The sequence below is a fragment of the Ictalurus punctatus genome, chromosome 25 (assembly GCF_001660625.3).
Source record: "Ictalurus punctatus breed USDA103 chromosome 25, Coco_2.0, whole genome shotgun sequence".
Classification (NCBI taxonomy): Eukaryota; Metazoa; Chordata; class Actinopteri; order Siluriformes; family Ictaluridae; genus Ictalurus; species Ictalurus punctatus.
Window position 1 is genome coordinate 11,599,437 of NC_030440.2, and position 12,850 is coordinate 11,612,286.

The following is a 12,850-nucleotide window of genomic DNA, read 5'->3' on the forward strand; positions in this document are numbered from 1 at the left end:
GAACACCTACAACACACATATCTCAAAATGTCCATTATTGTTGAGGTACATAGATGCATCTGAATTAGGGCTAGTGGCCCCAAAGATGAGGAATACCCTCTCCAATGATATACCAAATAGTTTTTTTATTGCATAAGTTTTCCCTGGCGAGAGAAAGTAGAGTGTTGGTAACACAGAACTCCTGGCCATTAAGATGGCTCTTAAAGAGCAGTCATGCACCCATTTGTTAGGAAATGCAGCTTATTTCTTTTTATCCCGCAATCGTCTCCCTCCTTATGTCTCCAAAGCCTGCCATTTGAACAACTGAGAACAACTCAAAGGTAGAAAATGTTCATAAATCCTGTGCTCATTGTTTAATTCTGTGTTAATGTGTACCAGAGGTAACAGATCGGTATGGTGGTTAAATCTGCTGCAGTAGTGGAAATATATCCATGGAAAATACAAATGTATGTATTATCATCGAAAAGTGGCCTCCATTCCCAGAAATGACACACAAGCCACCATGAACATCAGAGAACAGAAGACGTGAAGAAGGCATGTCCCTGCACTTGAGCGTGACATCTGTTTGTCACGCTGGTGTTTCATGCTTGGTGAATGAGACATTTTCACTTAGCAGTCGCTCTGCAGAGTGACTCATTCCCATTAGTCACAGTCACACACTTTTTTCATTCCCTCTCCCCCTCTTTCCTGTCTGTTCACTGCATCCAGGACAGTCAGGACAAGTCCAACTCAGGCAGGGAAGACCATTCATGTGCATGAAGACTGATCTGCTGCAGCTGTTTTAAATGAAAGTGTGATTTGGCCATGAATGACTGACTGAAACAAAGACAAAGGCAGTGTTACATAAACACATTTGTTGATTTTACTACATGCTGGTGGTCAGAAATGGCTGATTCTGTTGTACAGCCAGATGGAACCAGATGTTCTGTACCTCAGTAATCTTTCACCAAGGATGCTTACTGAATGATCTCACCTCAAGGAATGGAACATTGTGCACCCTCTCTGTTTCTGGTAAAAGACTGAATAGAGCATCAGCTCTCGCTATATCAGCCGTTGAGAAAAATGTAATAGGGCTCAGACTAATACCACTTCTCAAGCTCTCTCAGCTGATGGCACTAATGGATTCTGCCCTTTAACATGAGAGAGAGAGAGAGAGAGAGAGAGAGAGAGAGAGAGAGAGAGAGAGAGAGAGAGAGAGAGAGAGAGAGAGAGAGAGAGAGAGATGGGAAGAGAGAAAAGATAGGAGTGGGGAGATGAATGTTAGAAAGGAGTAGAGCTGAAGGGGAGCCAGAAAACAAAGTTAAATAAACTTAAATGAAATGAAGATCTGAAAGCCTGGGAGAGGAAAGTGAAGGGAATGATGTAGCCTGTATGTCTCCCACTTACTGATATCATTTGAATTGGACTTGCCTTAGTTAGCAACATGCTGCCAGTTGCCTTGGAAACAGGATCCCCAGAAGTTCACCATGGCAAGTTACCTTTGACTCCAATTAGTATGACACATACCAGATCTGTGACATTGGAGTTTCATCCAGATGCACACACTGCATTTATGTCAGGTATACATCATCAAAGTGTGCCATATTAAACAAGAAGAAACATTTTCAATGTTGGGCTGCTTATTGCAAAATTGTTTTATTTACCTAACATCAGTGTAACTCAATGAGAGAGCTCAATCACAATATTAGTAGAATATTAGTAGAATTTCTAATAAAGCATTACAGTACTCTACACATGCATGTCGTATTGCTGTCACTGACTACACATCATGTGCTCCTTCTGTCCAAAGTAGCAGATTCAGACATCTGGTCAGAAGTTCGGAGGTTGAAGGGATACACAAGGATACAAATATCTGAGATTTTTTAACCTTGAACATTTAGATATTTCCCACTTAAATCTTTTTTTAAAAACTACAGTTTTTCCATCCATCCATTTTCCATAACACTTATCCTACACAGGGTCATGAGGGAGCCTGGAGCCTATCCCAGGGAACTCGGGACACGAGGTGGGGGACAACCTGGACGGGGTGCCAACCCATCGCAGGGGAAAATTGCACTCACATATACACAGCCATTCACTCATGACAGACATTTTGGAAATGTCAGTCAGCCTACAGCACACGTCTTTGGACTGGGGGAAAAAACCGGAGTACCCGGCGGAAACCCCTCCGCTCACCTCCACAAAGGGCGGAAGTGAGACTCAGACCCCCAGCCACCATGCCCCCACTACAGAGAGAGACAGAGAGAGAGAGAGAGAAAGAGAGAGAGAGAGAGAGAGTGAGTTTAAGTGTCATCTACAAATCCTTTCAGCACTTTTGAATTTGGAGCCATTGCTTAGCAACAGCACAGAGTGCTGAAGAAATGAACACCGGTGGCCAGGTGAGATGAGCCAGTGGTAAAATCCAAAATACCCCTCTCTTAAATAATATGTATTGTTAATAAGATGTTTTTTTATTTTGCACCAGTTTTTATTCGCACAAATCTGTGCATTCTGTGCGAAAAACCTTGCAAGTTATGTACGAATGTTGTGCATGTTATGTACAAACATGCAAGGTGTTGTGAATATATGAAGAAGAATTGCTCAAAACAGCAAGATCAGTGCAGAAATGTTAGTGTGGCTAAAATTGCCCAAAATTCTTGCCCAAAATGAGACGTCAAAAGCAGGTGTAAAATAAAAACATCTAAGCTGTTCAGAGTTGTGAAGCCGGTGTTGCCAAGTGCGCATTTTTCCTGCTGACGATATCTATCTATCTATCTGTCTGTCTGTCTGTCTGTCTACTTTCAGTAACTGCTTTTTTCTGGTCAGGGTTGCAGTGTATCTGGATTATATCCCAGGAACACAGGGTACCACACACACACACACACACACACACACACACACACATATTCACACACACATTCACACTTAGAGCCAATTTAGGGTAGCCAATCCATCTGCATATTTTTGGATAGTGGGAAGAAAGCAGAGAACCTGGAGGAAACCCACGTTGTCATGTGGAGAACATTCGACAGACAGTAACCCGCACTCATGGCTGACCTTTTCTACCACTGCTCATGGCTGACCTTTTCCATTACTTCACTGCACCTTTTTAAACTACAATTTGTGCCTCACACAGATAACACTTAGTAGGCACGCTTTTATTAAATTTAGAGTTTATTTCAACTCAACAGAGTAATCCGTATTTTAAAAAATGCAGTTTTGTTAATACATCTGCTGATGGTTCTGGACACATAATCAGTAACGTTCCTAGATACCTTAGGTGATTTGGGTCTTTTATCTTCATACACTCTCCTCCAGGTGACCCAGCTGTGATCAGACCCCAGCTTGTGAGCAGGTGGCTCACTACAGTCCTCATGGCTCTCCTCTCTTTAGCCATCATGAGACTGCCTCTGCTTCAGTGATATTACAGATGATTCTTTGCTTATCCACACCCACGATGCATGGGGCTCTGGACAGAGATGAGATGCAGCATCTGACCTTTATTGGAAAGCACCTTGCCCTCCAGCCTCCCTTCTGGCAGTTGCTGACCAGAGCATCGGAAGTTTTCTTTCAAAGAGCTCTTCCACAAGGTCTTCCCAAAAGACTGTGAGATCCAGCAGGACCATCTTTTTGTGGACTCAGACAGCAGGAAAATGTCAAGGTGATCATTGCAATGTGACCAGGGAACTTCAGCTGCTGCTCAAGGTCTACCAATATCTGCCAGTCTCTTTCAGAGAGCAGTATTGCTGCTGTTTTAACTGGGGGACGAGGAATGCTCAACAGGTGATGGCGTTCTTGGTGGGACAGGTTCTGTTGGCATGGATGACTCCTGAGCTGATGGCTTCTGCAATGGCCTTCATGACCTGATTGCACCACCAACAGTAGCATCCCTCTCCTAATAGCTTAGGATATAGTCCAGGGTTCCACACTTTGGGCATAATGGGCAGGCTGGTGACGCCATCATCATGGGACAAAAAAGGTACTGTGACAGATGAGAGCAAATAAAATATCTCTACACAAAAAATATCGTAATATGTTGAAAGAAGACAGAACCCATATTACTAAATTTATCCATACAATTCCACACACAGCTAAACTACCCTACAGCTGAAATATTGGAAGATGGAGACGAACGGCATGTTACTACACAGCAGAGCACACTCTGAAGAGACACTGACTACATTTACATGGACAGCAGTAATCTAATTATGGACCTTATTCTGAATAAGACAATATTGTGATTAAGGTGTTTACATGAGACACTTTTAGAATATTCCTTTCATGTTCCTGTTTTACATGTTATAGAACATGGATCGATTAACGGCACACGTCATTACGTCCCCACGCCACGCCGTCCGACGTTCCCTCCAGAATTTCTCGTATCGACATACAGTTGGTCTTCGTTATGGAACCGTATACAGTTATGAGTGTTTCATTTTTAATTTTACGAAAGCTTCAAGTGCAGTTAATTATTTGTGATGCTGTACGTGCTAATAGACGACTGCTTGAAGCCGTGGGCTGCGTCCCAAACCACATACTTACTGAAATACATGTATTTCTCCTACTATATAGCAGGTAAGTATGTGGTTTGGGACGCAGCCGTTTGCCTATCTTGTTTGCCGTCAAACGGTTGAGCACTGCCGTGTGTGTACGTGTCCTGTCGCAAAATGCGGTGGAAACTCCCACACAACGTTAATAGTGTGATTAAGGTGTGTACATGTCTGTAATACACGTCGATAATGCGACTAAAACAGGAATACTCCACAGGTCTTAGTTCCATTTGTGTTTACTTCGAGTATGACTTTAGTTGGAGTAAGGTAATCAGTAATCGCTGTTTACATGCTAGTTTTCTTAATCAGAGTATCGTCTTAATCGGGTTAATATCGGATTATTGTTGTCCATGTAAACGTACATGTGACTGATGTAATGTTGGGGATGAGCAGTTGGCATCATGTGCATCTAGGATGTCTAGATGTGTCTCATTAGAGTCAGTATACCTGAGCAGAGTGAGAATGTACATTATTAATTATTTATATTTATTTTATTTTAAGAATAACATCATGCCAAGGAGGTGTTCCTCTTCTATCACAGAATTTACCAGCATATTTTTATTCATTAATGATTGACTGCCTCTGCAAGATAAGTTAGCTGCTGTTATTATTTAAGTTATCGCAGCTCTAAACCGGTCTCTGCTTGTTCTTACTCTCTCTCTCTCTCTCTCTCTCTCTCTCTCTCTCTCTCTCTCTCTCTCTCTCTCTCTCTCTCTCTCTCACTCACTCACTCTCTCTCTCTCTTGAATCTAATAAGTTGAAAATAATGCATTTTGCCATGATACTGACAAACTAGAACGCGTACCATCCTGAAGACTTTCCCGTGACAAAACGCTGACACTGGAGACTCTCTCCATAAAATGTTAAATAAATGCGAAAGCTTCACGATATAAGTGATTATATGTTTTTCTTTGTTAAATAACAACACATTTTTAAATCCACATTTTATTCGCCTTGGTTTATGTGGAGCATCTACCATATAAATAAAAGGAAAAGTAGTAAAAGTCAATGTAAATGAGTTGTTACTATAGAAACGATAACATATTAGAATGAGTGCATTTAAAATAAACCTGGGATTTGACCAATCAGAATCAAGAATTCAACAGCACTGTTGTGTAAGACGTTTTAATAAACCAATAACCCTTTTTAGTGCTTTGGATTTTATCCTTGGAGAGAGAGAGAGAGAGAGAGAGAGAGAGAGAGAGAGAGAGAGAGAGAGAGAGAGAGAGAGAGAGAGAGAGAGAGAGAGAGAGAACACAAAGGAGAAAAGCTTTTAGCAGTTTTCCAGAAAAGAGGGGTTTTTTTTTGTTTTGTTTTGTTTTTTTACCCCCCTAAGGTTATGCGTTATAAATAAAACCTCTCGCAATGATATTTCTGTATGAGTTCTGGTTTGGTTTCTGGCTTCTGCTGTTATTGTATTGTCAGACAAACATGCTCCAGACTCAGCCTTCATTACGAAACAGGAAACGTTTAATCTAGTATCAGATTACTGGGGTTTAATAGTCCTACTGTGTGTCATTTAGGTAAAAAAAAAAAAAAACAACAACTCCAAACAAAACAGTAAAACTGCTCTAAAATCAGACCCCCTGATGAGAGACACCATGCGCGACTGATTCAGGAGGATGATTCAAAGTGAAAAGTTTTGGGATGGAAGTATTCAAGGAATGAAGGGAACACAGGAAAAAAAAAGAGAGCTGCAGTTAATTAGGATGGAGACTCTGGGACTCGTTTGTTTGAAGAGAGACAGCAGGAGTGAGGCTGGATAAGATGAAGGGAGACAGAGAGGTGTCTATAGAACATCATGGGGCCACAGTTTGAGCTCCATAAACAAAATACAAGATAACAAAGTAAGAAACTGGAGATGAAATGGAGGGAGCAACAAAAGCAGGGAGAGAGAATGAGGTGGGAAAGACTAAAAAATAATGATACACACACACACACACACACACACACACACACACACACACACACACACAGTCAAACTATGCCTAAGAGACACTTCTATTGACATAAATATGAAATAAATGTTGCTAATTACACCTACATATAACATTAACCACACACCCACCCACCCACACACACACACACACACACACACACACACACACACACAATCCATAAGGTATCTAAGGTTAAAGTTCACATATTGAGACTGACCTTGTTGTTTGTGCACTTTGACAGCTTTGAAGGGACCTCATAGATCAACAGGGATCATCTGTGTCAACTGAGACCTTGTGCTACACAAGGCCCATCCTTCCCCTCTCTCTCTCTCTCTCTCTCTCTCTCTCTCTCTGTCTAACTGTCTACACATCTCAGCCAACTTTGTCTACAAATGTAAGTAGCTTGTTATCATTATTGTAGCTCTCAAATGATTACTCACACTAGCGATTTTTTTTCTTTATTTGATGTTCCATATACGGTTTCTTTGAGTCTAATGACTTTTCATTAGTCATTCCACTAGCTAGCCTATGATCCTGCTTGAAGTACCATGACAGACACGCATGAGATTAAGCGAACAAATTTATCTGGCATATAATGTTAGAAAGATATCGATGCTGCCTGTAAAATACCAGTGGGGATGTTTTACAAAGTGAGTACGTAGTCATGTCGCAGGAACTTGAGTCATCAGTGTCTCAGCGTGTAGTGAGCCAGGATCCTTACCAGTGCCCGAACTCATTTACCATATACTGATTCACCACCTAGGGAGCTAGGCTGCTGATTGAGCTGATTCTCTAGATCTTTCATAGAACCTGTGGAGCACTTACTGAACATTTTAATAACATTCCCTGTTCTCGAGGAAACTTGGACTCATCCTTCTGGCCAAAGCACTTATTACATTCATTTTGTTTTCTTTTCCCTGATTAGTTGCTCTCTCTCTCTCTCTCTCTCTCTCTCTCTATCTCTCTCTCTCTCTCTCTCTCTCTCCTTGTAACAGTTTTGCTGTGTATTGCATAACACTGATGACTGAGTATAGCTGTTTCAGTTAAGGCCATGCCCAGACAGGCTGAGTCTCCCAGGATGTGTCAGAAATGCCACTTGTTTCCTTCACTGCTCCCTACAGAGGAGCCATCAGTCTCTGACATTTACATTACTGACTACAGCATTAAAGATGGCACACAGAAGAAGAAAGGGGGGTGTGCAGGTAGGAACAAAGCAAATCACCTGAGAAAGGGGTACAAAGAAGAATTGGAGGATCAAAAGACAAATGATGACAGACAAAGAGAAGAAGAGTGTGGACAAGAACTTAAAAGGAAGTTGCAGCAAACTTTCCCGAAGTACGTATAGTCAGCATAGCGATGAAAATGTTTCAACCAAGAAGAAAGAGGTAAGGAAAGAGTGAAGGAGGGAAAAGGAGGGATACACACACACACACACACACACACACACACACACACACACACACACACACACACACACACCTTCCTCCTGTTCCTGCTCTCTCTGTGAGTCATAGGTCTGACTGAGATAAAAAGGGCGAGCACAAACATCAAAAATAAAAACAGAATAATTGATGTGATGTTGTCACAGCTCAGATCAGCCCTTTTATGAAACTAAAGGGCTGTAATGGTTGTTCTTTCACTGTCTGAGGGATTGAGAGAAAGCCAGAATGTGAAAAGTAGGCTTCTTCCAGGTTTCTTGATATCGTGATTTTAAAACAAAAAACTAGTAAAGTAACTGCAGTCACAAGCTAAGATCTAAAGAGCATTCAGATAACAAATGTCCTCCTGCATCAGTAGCCATACACACACACACACACACACACACACACACACACACACACAGTGGATGTCCCATTATTCCGGATCTATTTGTGTATCACTGTATCTCTACACAGCTGTGTCTAATGCAATAAGCTAATTGGACACAGATACAGCTTGCGTCAGGGAGGGGAATTTGATCTAGTCTAATGAAAAAGGCAGCGATGATGTCACAGGCAAAGCCTAGCAGCTTTAATGTATTTGTGTAATACGAAGATACCGAATCTTCATACTTTTTTTTTTTTATGAAATAGATTTCAACACTTCCATTTAAACCGAATGCAGACACAAGTTAGAATTTTTTATCTTTTTTTACTACAGTTCAAATGAAATTTTTTTCTTTTAAATCTCAGAGAGAAAAATATCAGAGACCTTGTGAGCCTTTCTCAAGTGTGATTTAAAGTGAAAGAAAACATTTTACATCTTTGCACAACATCTGGAAGGCTGTGATTGCTGTTTGCAGTTATAATTGGCTGTGAACAAATCAAAAACTCACAAAACTTTTTCTACACGCAAGACGATCATGAAAGTTACTGAAATGAGAAGAGAACAGAACAGAACGTTTTAGATGTCTAATGAGCTCTCACACTACTTTTACAACTTTGATACAAAATGTCGTTTGGGATCGACTGATCTTGAGTTTTTTTTAAGCGGTAATACCGAGTAGCAGAAATGATTGTACAGGCAGTGCAGACGCAGTAGAGTCACAGGCCATCAGATCCAGCAATGTACAAATAAGGATCATGTCAGTAGATGGATGAAGCAGCCTACTTAGTCTACTGTATATTAAACTACTATAACATTTAAGAAATAGAACCAGACTCGTAAGCTTTCCCTTGATATCATTCTGGCATTACGTCTATGCAAACAGGGTCCAGAGATGTTGCCCCTTAAGCGCAATTTTGCACCAAAGTGTAAAAAAAAAAAAAAACACTGATTTTGAATTTCATACACAATGACCTCTCCATCCACGTCAGTGCCAGCAAACCAGGGAAATAACAACTGGGTGAAAACAGCACTAAACTTGCATTTCTCCTGCTATGTGAAAAGAATTTAGTATGCATGCATTCGGATGGGAGTTTCTGTATTTAATTGTATTAAATTAAAACTGTATTTAATTCTAAATTTCAAAACAGCTGGCTTCAGCTAACCTTCACCAAAACCCCTAAATAAACAGTATCATTAGGACAGGTTAGTACTAGTGATAGCACCAATCCAATACTTAGTATCGGTATCGAGCCAATACCAGCAAAAACTGCTGGATTGGATATTGGCGAAAATATATGGGATATCCTGCGATGGGTTGGCACCCCATCCAGGGTGTACCCCGCCTTGTGTCCGATGCTCCCTGGGATAGGCTCCAGGTTTAGAAGATGGATGGATGGATGGATATGGGATATCAGATCCTGCAATAAATGAGTTACAAAATGATTGGAGTTGGATTTGGAAATGAAATTTATTTTTGGAACTGGAAACGTTTACGTTTAAAGAGACTTGACTGGTTTCCTTTTGTTAGGATTGATTTTATTATGTTTATAATTTCTCAGGCGGCTGTAGCTCAGGTGGTAGAGCAGGGTGTCCACTAATCATAGGGTTGATGGTTCAATTCCCGGCCCTCGTGGCTCCACATGCTGAAGTGTCCTTGGGCAAGACACTGAACCCCAAGTTGCTCCCGATGGCAAGTTAAGGCCTTGCAGGGCAGCTCTGCTACCATTGGTGTGTGAATGAGAACCAGTGTAAAGTGCTTTGTAGAACCCTAAGGTTAAAAAAAGCACTATATAAGTGCAGACCATTTACCATTACTTTACTATATTTACAATGCAAACGATTTTCTTGGGAAAGAGTTGATCTGTGATGTGCTTCAGTTAGTAGTTCTAAAAGAAAAAAATATTACATTTATGGGAATCAGTATCAGTCATCGCTCAAGGCTTGAACAAAAGTGCTATCATGCCATCTCTTGATCTTTCGGATTGATAGTACTAATTAGTGCTACAAGTGCATGTATAATGGAACAACATTTAGATTATATACAGGTTGAAATAAACAGTCTGATTGCTTTTGTTTCTGTTACTCTGACTCCTTTTTTCTTACATTTTCAAGAAAATGTACGGAATTAAATCATGGCTTTCTTTCTGAACACTGCTTGAAATGTGGGTTTGAATGGTTATGGGAGGTCACTGAATTGTAAAAAAAAAAAAAAAAAAAAAAAAAAAACTTTTTTAATAAAAATCTATAGTCCCTTTAGACTTCTGAAGCCAGATTATATGTTTATTTACGCTCTCAATGGAACTGAAAGCTGATACCAGAAAAACAGAGCACTCTGGGTGTGAGTGTGTGTTGAATTATCTAACATGTACAGTTTTATCCCACTTAAGTTTTTCATTTAAATCGATTATGAGAATTTCATTTTTAGCTTGGGTAAAAAATTTTTTATATAATGTGGATGCTGTGCCTGTTGGACTTTTACGATGGTTTTATATGGCTACCTGCATTAAAGTAAGCTCGCACTGCTTTTCTTCCCCAGTTCTGATTGCCTTGCCTCCTCACACTCTACATTTCAATACCCATAATTCCACCCTTGATTACACAGGGTTATGGGTCTGAAAGGCTGTGGCAAGTGGGCGGTTGTAATTTACATATGCCGGATGGAAAGCAGCAGGAGGAATTAAATATAGCCACCACCTCAGTCGACATATAACAATGAATTCAATTACAGCGGCTGAGACAGAGAATGAACTCAGGAAACGGGGATATGGTGTTACGCAATGCTAACACTCAGGAGGAGTGTTGCCTTAAAGATTAAAATTGAAGCAAAGACAAGACGTGTCGAATGACCTGGAGAGATGAAGGAGATTCCCTTCTTCGTCACTCTCTTATTGAGCTGGAGAAAGTCAAAATTGCAGGAAGATGTTAATGAATAATGCATGTAATCAGGATGTTGTTGTTACTGTGTGGCAGTTAGCTGCATTAAATGGTGGAGCACATGCTGGTTTGGGAATCAGTTTATGTTTGGGAAGGATATGATGCAGCTGTGAGGCGCTTTAAGGACACTAAACATGTGGCTTTACCATACAAAGTACAAGTACCATCATCAACCTATATACAGTTGAGGCCAAAAGTTTACATACACACACAGTGGTGCTTGAAAGTTTGTGAAGCCTTTAGAATTTTCTATATTTCCTCAGAAATATCTAAAAACATGTTGTTGGTTTTTTTAGATATATATATATTTTTTTAGATATTGCTCTCAGTATCTGGTCACATACTGGTTTTTAGGTTTTACAATTCAAAGATATATACACACACACACACACATATATTTATAGACAGCTATTTATTTCAGTGTGTAGGTGGTAGTTTATTGACAGCATTAACACTGAAGCTGTGATTTAGTTCACTGTACTTTTGAGTTGTTTCCTCCACAGAACACTGACTGATGGTTTCAATATTTAATTTGCTGTGTTTTACATTTCCAATTTAAATTGCAGATGAAATTCTGACACCTTCAAGCCAACTGGTTCATGGGATCAGCATCATTTTGGTGCTGGCTCACAACGAATGCTCCTGGATGGGAACAGGAATGGTTCAAGATTCACACATGAGTAAGTTGGAAAATGGAATTCATATTACATTCACATTCATATGGAATCTGCATCGTGGTGCAAGAATGGGGGGGGGGGGGGGGGGGGTCAGTGAATATCACATGCATGTAAATGTGGAAATTATGTAATTCTTCTAACCTGTCATTTTATTTAGATACACACAACACATAGCACATATATTTTAGGCTACACAACAAGGCCACATGATACTCTGCAGCTATGCAGATAAACAAGCGGGTGTGAATTGGACCCAGGTGTTTGAGTGTGTTGAGAACACTAATATAGCTGACATATGACATGGTTGTTGATGCATTTGATGTCATGCCCTTTGTCGTTCTTCTTGTCCTTCAGTCTCTACTCATCATAGGTTTTCTGCTCTGTTCATCAGCCTGACAAGGCTTATCAATTAGTCACAGAGCTCTCTCTCTCTCTCTCTCTCTCTCTCTCTCTCTTTCTCTCTCTCTCTCTCTCTCTCACACACACACACACACACACACACACAAACAAAACTTGAGAATGTTAATGCTGGAGAAAAAGTTCTTCCTTTCCGCCAGTCTCTTATCCTCTGTCTGTGTTGGGAGCGATTTAATGTGAAGTGATGGTGCCAAGATATTTCCCAGAACTCATTTTGTTGAAATGTTTGATTATGATAATTATTGTTAGTTTTTATATCTTTTTCTAACGCTGTGCTGTGAGCATTCTCTCCAAATTCCTATCTTCCTCTGACCACTTCAGCAAAGATTTGCTTCTTCTGGAGCACAGCAAAGATGTGTAGCATACAGTGGGTTGCATAAGTATTCACCGCCTTATTATTCACCTGCTATTGAAATGGACATTTACACAATATGCCTAACAAATGAAGGTGTCGTGTGTGTGTTTTTAAATCTTGTTACACAAAGGCTAATTAAATAAAGACATTTCAGACATTTGTTGGTTGCGTAAATATTCACCCCTCTGGGTC

At 40.3% G+C, this 12,850-nt stretch overlaps 1 protein-coding gene and 1 long non-coding RNA gene across 2 annotated transcripts in view; one reads left to right on the forward strand and one right to left on the reverse strand.

Annotated features, from left to right (window-relative positions):
• Window positions 1–1,638: 1,638 nt before the first annotated feature.
• On the reverse strand, window positions 1,639–6,822 carry LOC124626322 (uncharacterized). Its single transcript, XR_006981083.2, has 3 exons — window positions 6,687–6,822; window positions 3,255–3,961; window positions 1,639–2,225 (listed from the first exon to the last, which is right to left on the reverse strand). It is a non-coding gene; the product is annotated as an uncharacterized LOC124626322 (long non-coding RNA).
• An 838-nt stretch (window positions 6,823–7,660) lies between these two features.
• Window positions 7,661–12,850, forward strand: part of lnx1 (ligand of numb-protein X 1) — a 90,976-nt gene continuing 85,786 nt past the window's right edge. Inside the window, exons 1-2 of the mRNA XM_053675706.1 lie at window positions 7,661–7,854; window positions 11,776–11,889. The gene's annotated coding sequence lies outside the window, so the exon portion shown is untranslated. The remainder of the gene's footprint in view (window positions 7,855–11,775; window positions 11,890–12,850) is intronic.